We start from the raw sequence: 20,318 nt of genomic DNA on the forward strand, positions 1-20,318 counted from the left end.
CAAATGCCATTAAATAAATTAAACATCCATACTTCATAGTTCGTATTTAGCTGTTTTTTTAAAGATTTGTTCACATGTGAAATGAAGGATGTTTATACAATATTGAGTACATCATATTCTCACAGCAATCAGAATATTTTTTCCCTTTAATCCTCAGTTCCAGATCAGTAAATTTAACATCCCTAGAGGAATCAAAGCAACATTAGCTGTTATTCAAAGTATAAATAATATAATCCCTTTTATACTGGATATGTTTTTTTAAAAAATACATCTATATTCTACCCTTTGGGTACTTTGTGCTTCACAGTGGAGTGGGTAAGAAAGTGATGGGAAAGGAAGAGGGCAGAAGGGGCTAACTGCATATCATAACTGTTTTATGAATTCTGTTCAATGGCAGACTCAAGAAACAAGGAGCATATTTCCTAGTGTTAGTAATGTACAATTCTGTGCCTGCCCTCTCTCCCATGCTGACAGGACAGATTAAGCCAGGTGAGGTATAGGTTTAAAAACTGAAGATGCCAAAAAACCTTTTTGACCACCACCAACAACATTTTATCATTCTGTACAAGGCTGCTTCCTCCTCCCCCAGCTTCACAGTGCATTCAAGATTTAGTTATAATACTTACGGTAGAATTAATGTAATGGATAACTAGAGCATATTTGTCTCCAGTTGTGCTCCACTGTGTATATATGTTTGTGTGTGTGAGAGAGAATGTGTGTCTACGTGCATTGTATTATACATGTATATCTACATGCAATTATACAAAGAGAGAAAGAGAGAGACAGACAGACGGACAGAAAGGCTGTAGTACAAAAAGCAGGTCATTAAAATGCTGACATTAACTTTTTAATTTGTAGTTTCTTTCATGTACTTCTTTCATGTTCTTCCTTCCTTCTAGTTAAAAGAAAAGATGCAAGTACCATGATTCTTGGAGAATCAGCAACCTTTCTTCCCCAGAAATTTTGTCTGAGGAAATACAAGAAGTATATGCATAGGCATGGAAATACCATAATCTTCTAACACCATGAGCCTGAACTATGGTGTGTGTGTGTGTGTGTTTTTTTTTTTTTTTTTGCAATTGTTCATAACACAAGAGCATCAACAGGAGGCTTGCATGCTATACCGTAATGGAATACATTTCAAGAATGTATGTTTGGCCATACATGCATGGATGCATCAGATGCTTATGTATTCATTTTTTTAAAAAAATCTGGTTTATGAATGTGGAATAATTCTGTACCCATGATTCAAAAAGCCAGAAAATGGCCCAGTATTGCTGCACAATACCATGCCTGCATTGTCAGCAGGAAAAGGATGTCAAGCTTTACATAGTAGATGGCAGCCTATATGTTGACAACACCAATGGGACACCAATGGCAGAGATCAAGGTGATGTACAAGATGCCCTCTTCTGGTCACTACCATTCACCATGCAAAGGGACATCTCAGAAGTTACTGTAACTGCTTTTCACTCAAACACAAAGCAATTGTCAGGGCTGTTTTTCAACATGTGTGAATGCTAATGAACAGAAGATAGGGTTGGACTGATGGCCTTATAAGCTCTTTCCAACTCAATTATTCTATAATTCTATGGTTTTATATCATTATTAATTGCATCTATATTTCACTATTCCTCCATTGAGCTTATGGTGATGTACATGGTTCTCCTTTGCTCCCTTCGTCATAGTAACAACTTTGTATATATTTCTTTAAATGTATTAGATGTTCTTAAAAAAATAGAACAAGCCATGTGGTCCCACAAAAATATATATATAAATGCAAAAGCAGGTGATACCTTTCATCATCATCATAGGCATCCTTCAGTCTCAAGAGACTATGGTAATGTGCTCTGTATCGAGAAGTGTCCTCTCCAGAGCATGAAGCCTGGGTAAAGTAATATGGAGGATAGGTTGTTACCCAAGCAGCAAATCCCCCCTCTCCACGTTACTGAAATAGTCCAATGGAAAGGCAAGAGCCAATACAACTGGTTCCAGCAATGTCACAGGAGTTGGCAGAACGACATGAATTGCCTCTGAGACCCTGGCTCCGGATTTTGCCTTGAGGTTAACTCCTGAAGCCTTTTCCATCAGTGGATATAGCCACAAGGCAGTGGAGGTTAGAAATCAGTTTTCCTTCTCCTAGATGCCTTCCATGGCTGATGAGCCCCACCTACCGGGCCTGCTCTCTAATAATGCGGAAGTATGATCCAACCCTTAAAACTTTTCTGCCTCCCAGGTGTATGCAATGCTAATTGGCTTTCCTATTTACCATATTAGGGTCAGAGATCAAGTCAGAGAATTTGAGAAAAGGGCCCAGGTTCTGGCACACCCTCATTTAAGGCAGAAAACTCCACCTCCTAGGCCATGTGGTGGGGGAGAACAAAAGAAAGCCCAGCAAAAACAAACTCCACAGCAAAATGTCCATGCAAACATACCTGGCCCTCAGTCTCGGCTCAGCCTCCTAAGGAAAAAGGTGATACCTTTATTAGACCACTAAATAATCCAGCTGATAGCAGACAGCTAGCTTTCAATGATAATTCATCTTCTGCAGGCTGTCCACCAAGATATTACAACTAGTTCTGAAACATCATATAATAGGGTTTCATGGCACTTGTTCATGCCAGGCAAGCTTCTGAAAGTGAGAAGCAATCTGAAAATGGTTTGTAAGATGTGCGCATGGTTTTAAATTCCTCCCCAGGCAGCATTTGTTTGGAATTTCCTCCCCAACTTTTCAAACAAAGAACTGGCAAGTAATTTGCATCTATCTTGCCCCTTCCCGTCACTTTCTTTAGAAACTCAGAATTCTCTTTGACTGGAGAAAAAGATAACACAGCAAGTCCCCATCAGAGAGCTGGGATTAAATTTTCATTTAACCACCAGGAATAGCCAATTTTACCCAAATCAATAGTGTTACCTGCTGAATGTTCTCCTCAGTCTGCAGTGCTGTTTGGCTGATGTCCAAGTTGTTTTCCAGTTGATTCCCTGGGTGGCCATTTAAGTGTATCTTCCATAGATTTTATGTTTGTATGATTTTTTTGTTTACATTTTAGAAAATGAAAACATAACTCTGTGAGGAAGGTCAGGCTGATCGACTATGACTAGCTCAAGTTGACCTGTGGGTTTCCATAGCTGGGTTGGGGTTTGAACTTAGCATTTCTGAGTCAAATATCTTAACCACCTCATCACACTGGTGGTATACGTATAACTAGAGGTGGGTATGAACCTCCAAAATGGCAGTTCATCTTGATTGTGTTTCATCAACCTTCATGGTTTGGCCAGAAGGGAAGCCCCAGCTTCCCTTCAGGCTGGGAGAAGTTATGAGGTGGCAATGAACCAGGACATTTGTAAATTGCTCCAAAATTCATTGCTTTGGGAAAGTTCAGGTTCTCCAGTATGGACGAACCCAAATCCATCCAAAGCAATAAACTGGTGATTTTTCACAAAGTTCCTGATTCATTTTGGGCTTCATGCCCATCTCTACTTGTAACATTGAAAGTTACTTCTGTAAGTAAGGAATGTGATCTCAATGAATTGTTTAGAAAAAATATTACATGGTTCAAATACTGACTCCAGCTGTTGCCTCATGCTCTGCTGAGATGAGAACAAAATAAATGGAGGAAGACACATTTTGTACCACAGATCAGAAGCTTACAGTATTCAATTTTGAGGGGAAGTAACTTTTAATAACTAATGATAGATACTTTTGTAAAAAGCAAATATGTATTTTTGTATTCTCGAAGGCTTTCACAGCCAGGATCTGATTGTTGTAGGTTTTTCAGGCTGTTTGGCCATGTTCTTAAGGTTTTTCTTCCTACCGTTTTGCCAGTCTCTGTGGCCGGCATCTTCAGAGAACAGGAAGATATCTTTTGTCCTCTGAAGATGCCAGCCACAGCCGGCCACCCCCACAACTTGCCTTTACAGTTGTGGAGGTGCCATTCCCAAGGTTGCTAAACTGTTGGCTTAATCTACAGTAGAAGGCAAACCCTCCTGGATGATGTCACAGCTGCTTCTGAGGGGCATGACTGCCCACCATTCTTGTTCTTTCTCAAGAATGCTCAAGGTGCTAGAGAGTTTGCATAGAGCTTTTCCTTGTGCCAGTTATAATGCCATGGTGTAACCATTGTCCTATCTGAACTCTGTCAACTATCTGTATACTGCCCACTATCTGTGAGCTTGTAAGGTTAATAAAAGCACAGTCCTCCTGGGGGCAGGGCAGAATTCATTGGGAACCCATTCGGTGTTATTCTGCCTCTTCTACTAGTCGCCCACCAGGAGCACTGCTGGCAGACATCCCTGTGTGCTGGCCACAGAGACTGGTGAAACGTTAGGAAGAACAACCTTCAGAACATGGCCAAAGAGCCCGGAAAACCCACAACAACCATCCCTGTGTGTGCTTACCTCTTTAACCTCTATCTCTAAGAGACTCTTTGCTATCCTAATTATCTGGTGATCATCACAAAGCCCATCAGCCTTCTCATTTCGTGACTCCAACAGCAAGTGAATAGTTTCTGAGGCCTCTGAACTACTTACTTTTTAATTAAACCTGATCTTACCTAATGGTGAGACTGGCCCTAGAAAAGACAAAAATAAGAAAAACTGAGGGAGAATGATCAGACTTCTTTTCTTTCCAAACCCTCTGAATTAAAGCCAACATTATTTTTAAAATCTTTATTCTCCATAATGTCATTCATTTAAGCATGATAAAATCTCTGTGGGTTTTTTTTAAAGCTTAAGCTGTATAAATTGATATGAATGGAAACTCCCCTCACCATATGACAGCTTGAATAATAACCCCTCTTCAGATCCTAAAATGTCATTTCTATTTCATCTTGAAAGCTAAACTATTAAGTTCAGCAGAAACCCTACATTTCAACATCAGAGAGCCTACACTGCACTGTGCTTCTGGTTTGTCTACTGAATGCACAGCCTCTGCGCACAAAGCAATATCTGGATAACAAGTTCCTTATGAAATTACATACATTTTGTGTGTTATTTCTTATTACAAACCGTATGTATTAATTTCTTCAAGATGGAAGCAGCAAATGCAGGCATAATAACATGAACGATTAATACTATCAAGAAAACATGACATATTTAATATTAACTTTTTCTGACTGTATCATTTCACCCCACCTGCAAGGTTTCCCAAGAAGGTGCTGATTATGAAAAAAAAAAATCAACAAAGATTTACATTTTTAGGGTAAAGAAGGGATGCAACTGCAATAGCAAAGCAAATTAAATCTGGAGAACATTTGTAAGTCCACACACACTTCCTTGATGTAGAAATTGTTCCCCACTGCAAAACTTTATGAAAAAAACTTGACTGCTTATAGGAACCTTGGTGATGATGAAAAACATGCTACTGAATAAATGTGCAACTCCATGATGACAATAAGGATTACTGTCTCTGTCATCTGCCTCTTGGTAAACAACTTGAAATGCAATGATTAAAATGCAAGAATAGCAATAAACAGAAAGTGTTTCTTGGGCCCATGCCATATGGGCTACACTTGTGCGAACATTAACTTTTTTATATTTGAAACTACAGTATTTGATACAATTCTTGTTTGACATACTGTTCCAATGTGTTTTCTAAGCTCTCATTTTGTGATGATTAGGAAACTTGTAATAAAACTTCACATTTGTCTAAGGGCTTATCTACTGATTAACCCCATGAAATGCATAGGATTTTTTTTGCTGCAATTTGAAAGTATTGTGACCGTCACATGGTATATGAGTTGCTGTCTGCATCTCCTTGAGATAGTAGTCAAGACTGATTCTGCTAATGAAACATACAATGCTGTTGGTCTTTTTTCACCTTCAGTGGTTTCGCTCTTCTTCTGTGCTACAGATATGCACTGCTTTACCGGTAGAGAGGAATGAGAAGTTGTTTCAGTTTTCCAAAATTCACAAGCTTTAAGCATCTTCCAATAAATAGGCCCTTTCAAATATAACACTGAGGAAAAATTTAACAGCTTGAGCAGTAACGGATTCCAGTCTGACAAACAATACATAAGAATCCACTTATCAGGATATCCATGGTATTTTTGCAAGAGGGGACCAATTAAATCATTTGTTATTTGTTCATAAAACCTACAATGCAGATGAGATGAAGATTCAGGAGCCCCACCCATGCCAGCACAGTGTTTCTCTGGATGAGAATCCCCTAAAATTCTAGAATTCTGGAAGATGCAACTAAATCCCAAAAGTCTACAGACCAGCTTTTCTTTCCTACATGTATGACTTCATTGGTAAGATTCTCCTGTCAAAAACAAGGAAACTGCCTTGGTGCTTCCTGGGATTCTGAAGGTTTCCTAGGAATTGCAAAGCTTCATAGGATGGATAGGTGTACTGCTTATTAGGCTCTGTAGAGGCAGCTCCCAAACAATGAAAGCCATGTCCCTAATATCTGTAGGATTATTGTAGGAGTGCACCTTTGCTCTTCTTATTTGGAGTTCCATGATGGAAACACAAACAAGCATAATTAAGACATTGCAGCACAGTGATCATAATTAAACATCAAAGCTGATACTAAGCATGTGCTGCTTTTCGGTGAAGGAGGCGGTTTTGCTTTGTGTTGTATTTTTAAGGCCTTCTTTGTTGTCATGGAGCATATCTCCAACAATATTAATATGCTAGAATCTTATCAGCTTCTAAGGAAAATGGATTATATTTGTTAGATAGATAATAGATGGGATGCTAAAACCAATATAACGGTCATTGAAGAAAAGAGTAAAGAGAATTGGTCATACAACCAATGGAGCACTTTCATCCTCAGACATCCTAGCACTTGGTTGCACAGTGGGTTGTGGAATCAGATATTAACTTATACTCTGAGGATTTAGGTGTGTACAATCACATCAGATACACTGGTAGTATAGTATTGCTGGATACTGAGCAAAGATACAAATATACAGAAACAGATATATAGACAAACATGCACATAAGCACACATAAAATATGCAATTGCCATATTGTGTGTATTTGATTTTCCCTTTCTTTGTTTCGTTGTTGGAAATCATTTTTTTCTCTCTCTCTGCTTTGGCACTGTTGAGCTCAGAAAGTGAAAATCTAGAACCTGAACAAGGGAAATAAAATGTTAAAAAAGGAATGGATTATCTCCACACACCTGATCATTTTATTCCTCAGTTCAATATACTATTCCAACCCCAACGAAAACAATGACGACGACATAATAGCTACAGATTCATGAGCCCAATGCCACATTGTGACATCCTTTCATTAATGGAAATGTTGCCTGGAGCATAACTTGAGTCAGATGCCCTGTCTTCAATACTCACCTTGTCTGAATAATTAGATTTGCACATGAGAAGGAGCCAAGTGCTAAAACAATTTGTTATTGAGCTAATAGTCTCCCTTCTACCCAATCCATGTGGAGGAAGAAGTCAAGAACAATCCAATATAATTCTGGCTCCTTCCATCTCTTCTGTACTTCAGGGATAATGACCTAGTGTGCTTTCCTTTTTCCATTCCATCCGTGCCTTAAAACCTGGAAGTTTGTGGCCAATGTGGCTGCAATCCTATGCAGACATAGGGCTTAAGACTTACTGAAAACAAGGAATTTAACAATACTTACAGAATGGTATGACCTTATCCGTTTAGGCTTTTTCCGGGGAAGAGATCTTGACAAGCAATGTTTAAGGCCTGTGAAATTTCTTGCCTGCAGGTGAGAGTGAGCGAAGGAGTGTGATTTTGTCTCTAATTTGCCCAAAAAGTTCCCAGGTAAAAATAGTCCTTCTTCCTTGAAAAAGCCTGGATGAGTGGCTATTTATTTTAAAATATGCAAAAAATCAATCCAATGTTTCTGCCCCTTAGAATTCAATGCAATAAAACAACAAACATCACCATTTTGAACAAATTCCATGATTTACTTTAAATATTCTTCTACCTGAAAATGTAATTTTGTATAATTTAGCTTACATTGTGCTTGAACACAAAAATCCTTCTCATATCTATCTCTGTTAAGGGTGCAAAAAAGGAAAAGATAAACAAACAAACAAATAAATAAATATGTCAATTATCTCATGACATTGGAGGAATAATCTTTTGGCTTATCATTCTTCTCTGATCAAGAATAAGTCAAGCCAGGATTTCCATCTTACAGAAAATACCAGGAAGGATGTGTTGCAGTACTTGACATATTCACCAACCTTGCCTTAATTTTTCCTAAAAGCAAATATTCTTTGAAAAAACATTTCACGACCTGTTGCATCAATGTGAGGAAGAAAATAAAATGTGTGATGAGGAAGAATATGGATTGGCAACCCTGTGAGATCCATATTTTAAAAGGCAACGAGAGTCTACAACCATGTTAAAGCAGATGACAGAAACTGGAACAAAATGTTAAGTGCTCGCAGTCCCCATGTAACTGCACTCAGCCAGCTGCTTGAATTATTTACAGGCAGTTAGGCACATTAGCCCTCTGTTGATTCTGTATCATCACTTTTTTTCTTTCTTTTTTTGCAAGCACAGTAAACAAACAAGACATCTAATGCAGAATATATCACAATGCAAATTCGTCTCAGCAGTCTTCTGCAGAGTAACACTTTGGTTATGACTTCTCCTTGAGTATCTTTACTTCTCCTCAGTGTGTCTGACAATTAACCAGTGCAAATGCTGTATTCCAGTTTAAAACATGTCACTTCCTCATCTTCCCTCATGTGTGATCACAGCTTTGCTATGGCTATGGTTTCTTCCTCTGTAGCCTCAGTTAAAATAGTTTGAGTCCAGCAATGTTGGATTCAAACTAACCTGTGGTGAACCAATAAGTAGCCTCAGAGAAAGTTGGATATTTCATCGTTCTTCATCCTTCCAACTAACTACTCAATAATTTCTTCCTCCTTGGGCCTTCTTCAAGGAAATTATTTGCTTTCCTCCTTCTGTAATGGATAGCTGACTGTGGGGTGTCCCTCCCTGTTGGTCTTCAGCCCACTTAGACACATGGAAACCAACTCTAGTGGCAACTGTTCTCAAGCCTAGGTGTTGTCCCGTTTGTTGTTGTTGTCTAATCATTAAGTCATGTCCAACTCTTCATGACCCCATAGACCAGAGCACGCCAGGCCCTCCAGTCTTCCCTTGCCTCCCAGAGTTGGGTCAAATTCATGTTGGTAGCTTCGGTGACACTGTCCAACCATCTCGTCCTCTGTCGTCCCCTTCTCCTCTTGCCTTCACTCTTTCCTAACATCAGGGTCTTTTCCAGGGAGTCTTTTCTTCTCATGAGATGGCCAAAGTATTACAGCCTCAGCTTTAGGATCTGTCCTTCCAGAGAGCACTCAGGGTTGATTTCCTTTAGAATGGATAGGTTTGTTCTCCTTGCAGTCCAGGGGACTCTCAAGAGCCTCCTCCAGCACCAGAATTCAAAAGCATCAATTCTTCGGTGGTCAGCCTTCCTTATGGTCCATCTCTCACTTCCATACATCACTACAGGGAAAATCATAGCTTTGACTATGCGGACCTTTGTTAGCAAGGTGATGTCTCTGCATTTTAAGATGCTGTCTAGGTTTGTCATCACTTTCGTCCCAAGAAGCAGGTGTCTTTTAATTTCGTGACTGCTGTCACCAACTGCAGTGATCATGGAGCCCAGGAAGGTAAAATTTGTCATTGCCTCCGTATCTTCTCCTTCTATTTCCCAGGAGGTGATGGGACCAGTAGCCATGATCTTAGTTTTTTTGATGTTCAGTTTCAGATCATTTTTTGCCCTCTCCTCTTTCACCCTCATTAAGAGGTTCTTTCATTCCACCTCACTTTCTGCTATCAGAGTGGTATCATGTGCATATCGGAGGTTGTTCATATTTCTTCTGGCCATTTTAATTACGGCTTAGGATTCATCCAGTCCAGCCTTTCACATGATGTATTCTGCATATAAGTTAAATAAGCAGGTGTACAATATACATCCTTGTCGTACTCCTTTGCCAATTGTGAACCAATCAGTTGTTCCATATCTAGTTCTAACTGTTGCTTCCTATTCCACATATAGATTTCTCAGGATATAGATAAGGTGGTCAGGCACTCCCATTTATTTAAGAACTTGCCATAGTTTGCTGTGGTCCACACAGTCAAAGGCTTTTGCATAGTCAATTAAGCAGAAGTAGATGTTTTTCTGGAACTCTCTGGATTTCTCTATATTCCAGCACATGTTAGCAATTTGGTCTCTAGTTCCTCTGCCCCTTCGAAATCCAGCTTGTACTTCTGGGAGTTTTTGGTCCACATATTCCTGAACCCTACCTTGTAGGATTTTGAGCATAACCTTGCTAGCGTGTGAAATGAGTACAATTGTATGGTAGTTGGAGCATTCTTTGGCACTGCCTTTCTTTGGGATTGTGATGTAGACTGATCTTTTCCAATCCTCTGAGTTTTCCATACTTGCTGGCATATTGAGTGTAGCACCTTAACAGTGTCATCTCTTAAGATTTTAAATACAGTAGTTCTACTGTAATGCCATCACCTCCACTGGCCTTGTTGTTAGCTGTGCTTTCTAAGGCCCACTTGACTTCACTTTCCGGGATGTCTGGCTCAAGGTCAGCAACTACATTGTCTGGGTTGTCCGGGATATCCAAATCTTTCTGGTATAATTCCTCTGTGTACCTCTTCTCGATGTCTTCTGCTTCTGTATGGTCCCTACCATTTTTGTCCTTTCTCATGTCCATCTTTGCACAAAATGTTCCTTTAATAACTCCAATTTTCTTGAAAAGATCTCTGGTTTTTCCCTTTCTATTATTTTCTGCTATGTCTTTGCACTGTTCATTTAAGAAGGCCCTCTTGTCTCTCCTTGCTATTCTTTGGAAGAATAGCATTCCATTTTCTGTAACTTTCCCTATCTCCCTTGTATTTTGTTACCCTTCTCTTCTCTACTATTTGTAAGGCCTCGTTGGACAGGCACTTTGCTTTCTTGCATTTCCTTTTCTTTGTTTTTTGTTGCTGTCTCCTGTACAGTGTTACGAGCCTCCATCCAGGGTCCTTCAAGCACTCTGTCCACCAAATCTAGTTCCTTAAATCTTTTCTTCACTTCCACTATGTATTCATAAGGGATTTGGCATAGATTACAGTATACCTGACTAACCCAGTGGCTTTTTCTAGTTTCTTCAGTTTAAGCTTGAGTTTTGCTATGAGAAGCTGATAATCAGAGCCACAATCAGCTCCAGGTCTTGTTTTTGCTGACTGTATAGAGCTTCTCCATCTTTGGCTGCAGAGAATATAATCAATCTGATTTAGGTATTGCCCATCTGGTGATTTCCATGTGTAGAGCCGCTTCTTGTGTTGTTGGAAACGAGTGTTTGTGATGACCAGCTTATTCTCTTGACAAAACTCTATAGCCTTTTCCCTGCTTCGTTTTGAACTCCAAGGCCAAACTTACCTGTTGTTCCTTTTATCTCTTGACTCCCTACTTCAACATTCCAATCCCCTATAATGAGAAGAACATCTTTCTTTGGTGTCAGTTCTTGAAGGTCTTGCAAGTCTTCATAGAATCGGTTAATTTCAGCCTCGTCAGCATCGGTGGTTGGTGCATCAACTTGGATTACTGTGATGTTGAAAGGTCTGCCTTGGATTCGTATTAAACATTCTATCATTTTTGAAATTGTACCCAAGTACAGCTTTTCCCACTCTTTTGTTGACTATGAGGGCTACTCCATTTCTTCTACAGGATTCTTACCCACAATAGTAGATATGATAATTGTCTGAATTGAATTCGCCCATTCCCATCCATTTTAGTTCACTGACGCCCAGGATGTCAATGTTTATTCTTGTTATCTCCTGCTTGACCACATCCAGCTTACCAAGGTTCATAGATCTTACATTCCAGTTTCCTATGCATTTTTTTGCAGAATCAGACTTTCCTTTCACTTCCAGGCACGTCCACAGCTGAGCATCCTTTCGGCTTTGGCACAATCACTTCATTAGCTCTGAAGCTACTTGTACTTGTCCTCCGCTCTTCCTCAGTAGCATGTTTGTCCCGTTAGAAGCAGTAAATGTACCCCAGACCTCTTGAGTGATAATTCCTATCTCAAATACATGAACTCACATCACTACACTCATTGCCCTCTGCTAACATAAGTACCACACATTTCAATGTTTGAAAGCACTAAGTTGCATAGGAATGGCCAGTTGTGTGAGTGTTCCCTGTCTGACTGTAGCCAGATCACAGGTAATCTGAACATCAGTACAGATGTGGCCAGAACTCACAGAATTTTTCATTTTCTGAAGTTTCTAGAATCGCACCATGTCAAGACTCCCCACCAAATGTTCTCCCAGCATCATTGAGTTTTCTCAACTTTCTGTGAAAAAATACAACTCACCTTCATGTTGCTTTTTATTTTTAATTTTTCCTCCATTGTTCTGCAAATAAACCTACTAAATGCTTTCTGCAGGAAAGAATTCGTCCTGTGCAAAAATTATAACAATGCTGGGCAGCTTGATGCTTCTTCTGTCTTTCTCATGTAAATCCTGCATAGTAAGGATGCCATTCTGCTTGGCAATTGTAATAATCCTGTGCAGCTTGGCATTTCTTCCAGAAGAAATGACCATGAATTGACATGGGGATGGATAAAAAACTAAGTTGTGGTATTTGTGAAATATAGCTGATTGATGGGATATTTATCCCTTTGTATTCATCAGGTCCTGAGACCGTGATGAATATGAAGGGACAAATATTCACCCATTTTTATTTGTCCCTTCCTGCAGGCTGGCTATGGAATGGAAACTGTGACAGATGTCCCACATCACACATGTCACTCATAGCTGGAGCTGGGGTTGAGAAAAAAGAAACTGGGGCACGAGGTGAATGTCACAGACACCAATCAGCTGTTAGACAAGACATTGTTTTAATAACAAATCGACAAATATTTGTCATTTTTTTGCTAACATTTGGTGCTTTGTCACTTTCTTCATTTGTCAACTTTGACGAATGACAAATCCCGAAAAAGCACCATTTTTCAATTCGTTCTGATCTCTAACCATCAACAAAAATCGCATGAACATTCTCAGAAAAAAACTGTAGAGAATTTTTCCTGTAAGAAAGTAACAATAGCCAAAATCCTTTTGCTTAGTTTAATAAAGCACATTGAAATTGTCCATTTGAATTACCGAAACCTGCAGAGGAGCTAACTCACCAAATCCCCATTGATTCAATGGGCCTACTCTACTGTGAGTTACTACACTAAGCTATAGGATTTTGGCTAGTGATTTTTCTCCCCTTGGTTTGTCTTTGTACAGCTGCAAGATTTGCATTCCTCGTGAAGAGGCAGTTAATTCTCAACATTGTAATGAAGTAGTGGGGGGGGGAGGTGGCACTTGGACTAATTTCATTGGTAATAAAAATGGCAGTCCTGGGAGAAGGATGTCCTCTCACAATATATCCTACTTTGTGGAGAGAATTTTTTTTAATCCATGCATCTGTGTTTAGAAAAACCCAGACATCTCTTAAATTATATGCAAATTAGGAGTCAGCTTGAAGATGAAGAATAAACAGATTTGTTGACAATGACACTTCTTTCTGGGAGGAACTAGTCATACACACAAAACACTACTCTTCTCCATCTTACAATATCTGTCACACTAATGGAAGTGTCCCTCCTCTATTGTCTGATTGCATTTTTTCATGTGTGTGAAAGTTTTTGTTATGCTAAAACTGTTCCCTGTTGACTCAACTGGCAGATCACATGATGCATCTCTCTTTAAATGGGTTCATAAAGTCCTGCATAGTTTTTAAGCATTCACTTACAGTGTAGCTTTTATTTTAATTGTGTAACTATCTAAATGACAATGCATTTTTTTCCTGGTAGGGAGAGGTTGTTTGTTATGTTCTTTATCCAAACAATGCTTTAATTGGAAGCTATTTGGGCAAATATTTTCAATGAATCAGAATGAAATGTGTTACTCAGTTTAAAGGAAAAGTCATTTAAAGAGAAATATTTCCAACAATACTGTGGATTTTTGAGAAATAATCTTAAAAAACACAGTGTGACCGCTACTGTATCTATGTCCTCGTTCTTTAAACAACAACAAGAATGTATTTTGCTGTATTTATTTATCAGTCTTAGAAAAAAATTAGCTCTGGTTGGTTCCTATATAATGTTTCAGTTTCAGCTAAATCATACGCTTTTATTGTTTTGTCACACCCTAAATCTACTGTGATGATGGTAAGACATGTTTTACAAATACATTGAATAAAAATAAATTCAGCAGAAAGTACATCCAAGATTCTTCCCTGCATAATGCTTAATGTCTTACAACAGATTCTTTAGCTTGGATTTACACCTTTACATTAAACTTTTAATACACTATGGCAGCTGAAACACGTGTTACAGTAGTTTACATGTTTTGCCCCTGAGCTAAGAAAGGATCTCTCATGAACAGCCACCAAATGTATGTTGTGGGTAAGGTTGGAAAGTCAACTGTGCCCGGTTCTCCATGGTATTAAAGAGTGAGATATGGGAGGGGGGGGGCAGAACTGCTTCTGGACTAGCTGATAGTGGAAATTAGGTAAACGGGTCAAGAATCCAGGTATAACCTGGTTTATAGCAAACCAGAGTTGGGGAAAACATTTTTGGTGCTCTCGCAGGTTGTCTAATAATCATCATCTTAGAACTGCAGAGCTGGAAGGGACCTTATGGATCATCAAGTCCAGCCCTTGTCAAGGAGGCACAGTGGGGAATCGAACTCCCAGCCTCTGGCTCTGCAGGCACATGCCTAAACCACCGAGCTATCCAGCAGTGTATCTAGGAACACTGGTTCCCACAATTCTTGCTAGGGGTTGCATGACTCCTGTTCTTGACTACAGTGCTCATGACACATGTTGAATGTTGCCCAGGACCACACACACAAACCACCTTTGCACTAAGCCCTGAGCCCTGGTACCAGTTGGGATGGGAAAGAATCAGACAGCCAAGCAGTAAAACAACCTCTCATATGAAAATCAAGATTTCTCCTCTTCCAGTTCCTCTGGTCTTGAGATTTATCTCTGTTCTGGAGAAGCACAGCATTTCTCTGAAGCTTCAGCTGGTTCCTTGCAACCTGGTAACTCAAGTGGAGGAGTGGTCGCTCTCTCTCCCAGGGTCCTGATAACCACTGTACCTGTTATTTGCATGGGGGACACTCCCATGTGTCAGCAAAGGACAAGCACAAACAGCCTAATCCTGACCGGGACTCCATCAGGGAGCAAAGACTTTAGATGTAGAAGGGGAACCTGCGGGAAAAAAATCTTATATTCAGTATTAACAATCCTCATTAATGTATTGTATAACATGACCTTTAGTGGATAGTCCCCCATGAAAAAGTTGTGACTTTTGAAGATGCACAGGATTAGACCTTATGCTATATACTGTCCATATGTATTTAAGCACATTTAATCGTGCAGCCCATTTGAGGCCATTTATTCCATAATAATTATTTTTATTCAGCAGTATTTGATTTTATTTATTAATAAGAATTTTTAGAACTGTATAAAAATATTGGCCTGGTTTTTATGGAAGGCACATGGATCACCATGAAAGGGCTCTGGAGTGTGACAACATGCACTTAGTTAAAGGAGAAGGCATGTTGCAGTTACTGCCAACGGGCAGGGATTTTCTATTAGCTCTATGTACGTTGCTTGTGTTTGTAAACAAAAGCATGGCACAAGGTGTAAGAACACAGAACTCTACTGCCCCCTAAAGGCATGACAATATCCACCATATTTGTACAGTTGTCTGCATGGTGTCCATGGTTGCTTTAATTATTTAGAGACTAACTTTTCCCTCGAGGCAAAATCCGGAGCTGGAGTCCCGAAGGCAGCATGTGTCGTTCTGCCAACTCCTGCAACATTGCTGGAACCAGTTGTATTGGCTCTTGTCTTTCCATTGGACCATTTCAGCAATGTGGAGAGGGGGGATCTGCTGCTTGGGTAACAGCCTATCCTCCATATTACCTTACCCGGGCTTCATGCTCTGGAGAGGACACTCCTCAATTCAGAGCATGTTAGCATAGTCTCTCGAGACTGAAGGATGCCTATGATGATGAACTTTTCCCTCCTTAGAAACCTTCTTGCTTTGTAGAATTTCTGTCTTCGATCTGCACGGTCAGTACAGGGTTCAATTTGGAAACTGAAAATCCTGGCTCAGAGATATGCTCAGTTACGAAGCTCACCATAAACCTATTCACGAAGCATGGGAGAAGGCTAAAAGTGAGATGGAAATGAGGCTGCAAGTACAAAAGTAACTCTCATGGATTAGTTGCTTTAGCCTAGTGGCTGAGGGCATCCTTAATATAGGGCTGTGTTTGTAATGTTCCAGCTCTGAGAGGAAGACCAGAGGGAAATGGTGAAGAAAATAGCTTCTGTTCTGCTGAGAGCATAAATAAAGCCCTTACCATCTGATTGAGGAAACAGAATATCATCATGTGTGTGGAGGAGGGGCAAATTCATTCTGAACGTATGGTGTATGGCAGTGGTTCCCAACCAAGGATCTCCAGATGTTCTTGGACTGCAATTCCCAGAAATCCTCGCTGGCACAACTAGTGGTGAAGGCATCTGGGAATTTTAGTCTAAGAACATCTGAGGACCCAAGGTTGGGAACCACTAGTGTATGGTGTATTTGCATCTGTTTTGCATTTTATCTTATGTTTTTTCTCTTGGAGCTACATCTCTTTTCACCTTGTGTCAGTTTATAGAAGAAGACTCTGAGAGGCAGAAATGTTCTTCTTGCTCCCACCTGTCAGCATAATAAGGCCAACACCAAGGTTGGTTTACTTTGCTTTATTAGCTCGTTATATAAGATCTGCAAGGGTAGTCCTAGACATGTGTATGCTCATTCACATTTCCTGTCTTTTGCATTCCACTCTCTCACATGCAACTGCCTATCTTGTTCCTGCAGCAGGCTGAACAATGGGCTAAACATCCATGCAGTTAGCCTCTAAGTTACTTCCTAGTTCTCATGTATGTGTAACTGTGCTTATATAGATAGATTAGTCGAGAAAGTTGCATACAAGTTTAGCAAATTTAACAGAAAATTCGACAAAGCTTCTCACCATGATACTACCTAAACATGATCATATGTTAGCGTTTTTTCATGGCTATGCAGTTCTTGAACACTGCAACAGAAACATCGGTATTTTGGTTTTTCTTTTTCTTTCTTTTTCTCTTTTCACAAAGCAGAGGCAAACAGGCTACCCCTCTCAGATAAACTGCCCACATCACTATCCACTAGGATATTGCATTATGGTTAATGGATCAGAGCTAGCATTAGAGGAAATGCCAAATGTCTTTTCAAACAACAATGACAACAAATCTATGTAAGCCATGAGGGTCTGATCTTGTCAAAGTGGCTTTCAGACTGTTTTACTGCCATGTTAAAGGCACAAAGAGTGGTTATATGCTTGAACAAGGGACAGATCCTTCTGTCAAGGCTAAAGTAATAGCCTCAATTGACTCTGATGTTTAATTTTTCTGCAATATAACTGTCCTACGGCGTGGAACACACACAGTCTGTGAAAGTCATTGATAGGTAAGTTGTAGGGAATCATACTATAATGAAATGAGCAGTCTTGCAATCCTACCTTCAAGGGTCCTCTTGGAATGGGAGGTCTCGGTTCTTAATAGAAGATAAAATGAGTTGCCGTTTCCCTGATATCCAGTGACCAGCAGCTGCATAGTGCTAAATTATGAGATGTGCAGGCCCTACTCATGACAATCTCCCTAATAACACCTGAAATTCCTATGTAAGGCAAATGGATCTGAATTATTAAGTGGGGAATTATGGGAATTGTAGTGTAAACACAACCTTGATCTCCACTATGTTTTTCAGCAGTGTTTCTTTTCCTGAAATGTAATAGCACTTCCTCGGTAACAATCTGTCCAGTATTCATATTGCCTCTATGGTGCTATCCTCACATCACTGTGGCGATGCATGCTTTGTTTGCTGTCACTCTAGCTCTTTCTGCTGCTGCTGACTATGTCTTCAATATAATGTCACATCCCCAATGACACTCTACCAATAGCTGTGGATCCCACCCTTGTTTTTAATCACAGAATACAATGTGTTTAATAGGTTAATGTTTATCCTACTTTTTTAATAATGAATTTTATTTCATCCTTTATGAATTCTTTACAATTAATTAAATAAAAATGCCAAAAATGCATATATAAATGAGTCTGATTCACTTAATTTCTTCTATAATGCATTGATAATATATATATGAAATAAAATACAATAAAACATTTTATTTAGACTCTAATTGGCTCAGCAAATTAGCCTCTCTACTTTGTTTACAGTCCTTTAAGAGTACAGCTCTGAGTGGTTGTAAAAGAATTGGGTCTTGCTGTTCATCCCCCAAGATGACTGCCAACTTACTTGAGTTTTTCACAGGCTATTGCATGTCTGAACGAGTTGCCCAGAAAATGATACATGTTCCTTAAATCACCCAATCTCAAACAACTTAGATAATTTACTTGTGAATTTCGTTGTATGGTATACTGTGTATATACTTACAATGACAATAAATTATATTATTATTATTATTATTATTAAAATTATTGTGAATTATTGGCTGGTTGCCAAAAATGGCTCCCGTGTTCGGTCTGTGCTTGTGTGAATTTCCAGAAGGGAGAAAAATCGAGTTGCTGCCCAATCTTCTACCTTCTGTGGCTCACCAACTGCTACAGAAAGGTCTCTCCTGACTTCCCCTTCGATTCCCCCATTTCTAGGGGAATCTAGGCCGAATCAGTTCCAGCTTCCCTGGGAGCTATTCCCAGCTGCTGCTGGCTTCAGCACGACGAAGCTCCTCCTGTCAAATGGCCCTTTCTACTTAAAGAGTGTTAGGAAATGGAGAGGAAATGGAGAGGAAATTCTTTTATAAAAGTCCTTCAAATAATGGCTAAAATCCAGTAACCAGTTAGAAATAGAGAAGGCCCACTGAATGAATGGAACTTACAGGGGAGTTTATTTGCTCCCTAATTCAAGGAGCCTACAGTATTCTAGTTGCAACTTACCAATGGTTTTAACTTAACATATTCTAATAAAATAAGATATTTAGGAATTTCTTCTCAAGTAGGATAAATAAATTTATCCCACTTAATTATACAGTTTAATTCAATTTAATTTACCAATGAATGAAAACATGGTTCATTCAAATATTTGTAATTAAAATATCAGTTCTACCTGTTTGATATTAAAATTTTATTAGACAAATTTATACAAGCAGAAAAACATCGAGTAAAGCACAACAAAATTATACAAATCCACCAGGACCATTTGGGAGTTCCAACCATTTCCCCCTTCATATGAACCCTCATTCCCCTTCCAAAATTGCATTGACTCTTGTGAAACTGCATGTCCCTTCCCCTTTATTAATACATAATCAGTGAATTATCCCCATATATCTACACATATATTCTTACTTATCAATTCCTTACCTTTAATATTGCATCTTAGCTTGTTATTAATAGCTATAGCCCAAACCTCTCTATACCATTCATTTGTTTGAAATTTATACATTGTTTTCCAATTCCTAGCTACAATTAATTCCCAGCTGCCTTGTGTCCTTTTTAAGGAAAAAAAGGATAGAAATATTTTAAATAAATAAAATAAAGAAATGAATCTTGCTGCTGTTAATAAATTAGAAATTAATTCTTTCATGGTCTAATTATTTTGCTCTCTATCAAATACTGATAAAGGACATATCTCTAAATTTAAAATTATTTTTCTAAGGTATGTCATTTCTTTATTTCATTAAAGACCAATTGCCAGAATTAAAATATATTCATTAAAATATATTAAATTATATTAAAATATATTGAATTCCCACAACATATAAAAATAAGTTCCCACTTCTGACAACATCTGCAACACAGCTTGGAAAATTAATATATATCTGATTTAATTTCACCAGAGTTAAATACCATCTCCAAACTACCTTAAAAAGAATTATCTTATCCTTACAGATTCAATATTCTATATCTCATATATTCTTCCAAATCCTGATATTTTCTTCTCCCATATCATATTCCCATGTTTCAAGCACATTCTATTGCTCTTATGCTTCCAATAATATTGTATAAATTTTACTGTCCCTTTCATTACCTTATTTTCACCTGCAGTTCCTTTTTGTAACACAATTTCTTCAAATTTTGTGAGGTCCCTATGAAAGTATATGAAAATTGTTGAGGGTGAAATAATATATGATGGACAAGGAGGGAAAACCTTATTAGAAAATATAAACACCATATTTCAGGGGTGAGATATAATTCCAATAACCAACCATAGCATTTAGTCTAGTCGTGTCCAACTCTCATCCCCGTTTCCAAGCCATAGAGCCAGTGTTTGTTCATAG

The sequence above is a fragment of the Pogona vitticeps genome, chromosome 3 (assembly GCF_051106095.1).
Source record: "Pogona vitticeps strain Pit_001003342236 chromosome 3, PviZW2.1, whole genome shotgun sequence".
Classification (NCBI taxonomy): Eukaryota; Metazoa; Chordata; class Lepidosauria; order Squamata; family Agamidae; genus Pogona; species Pogona vitticeps.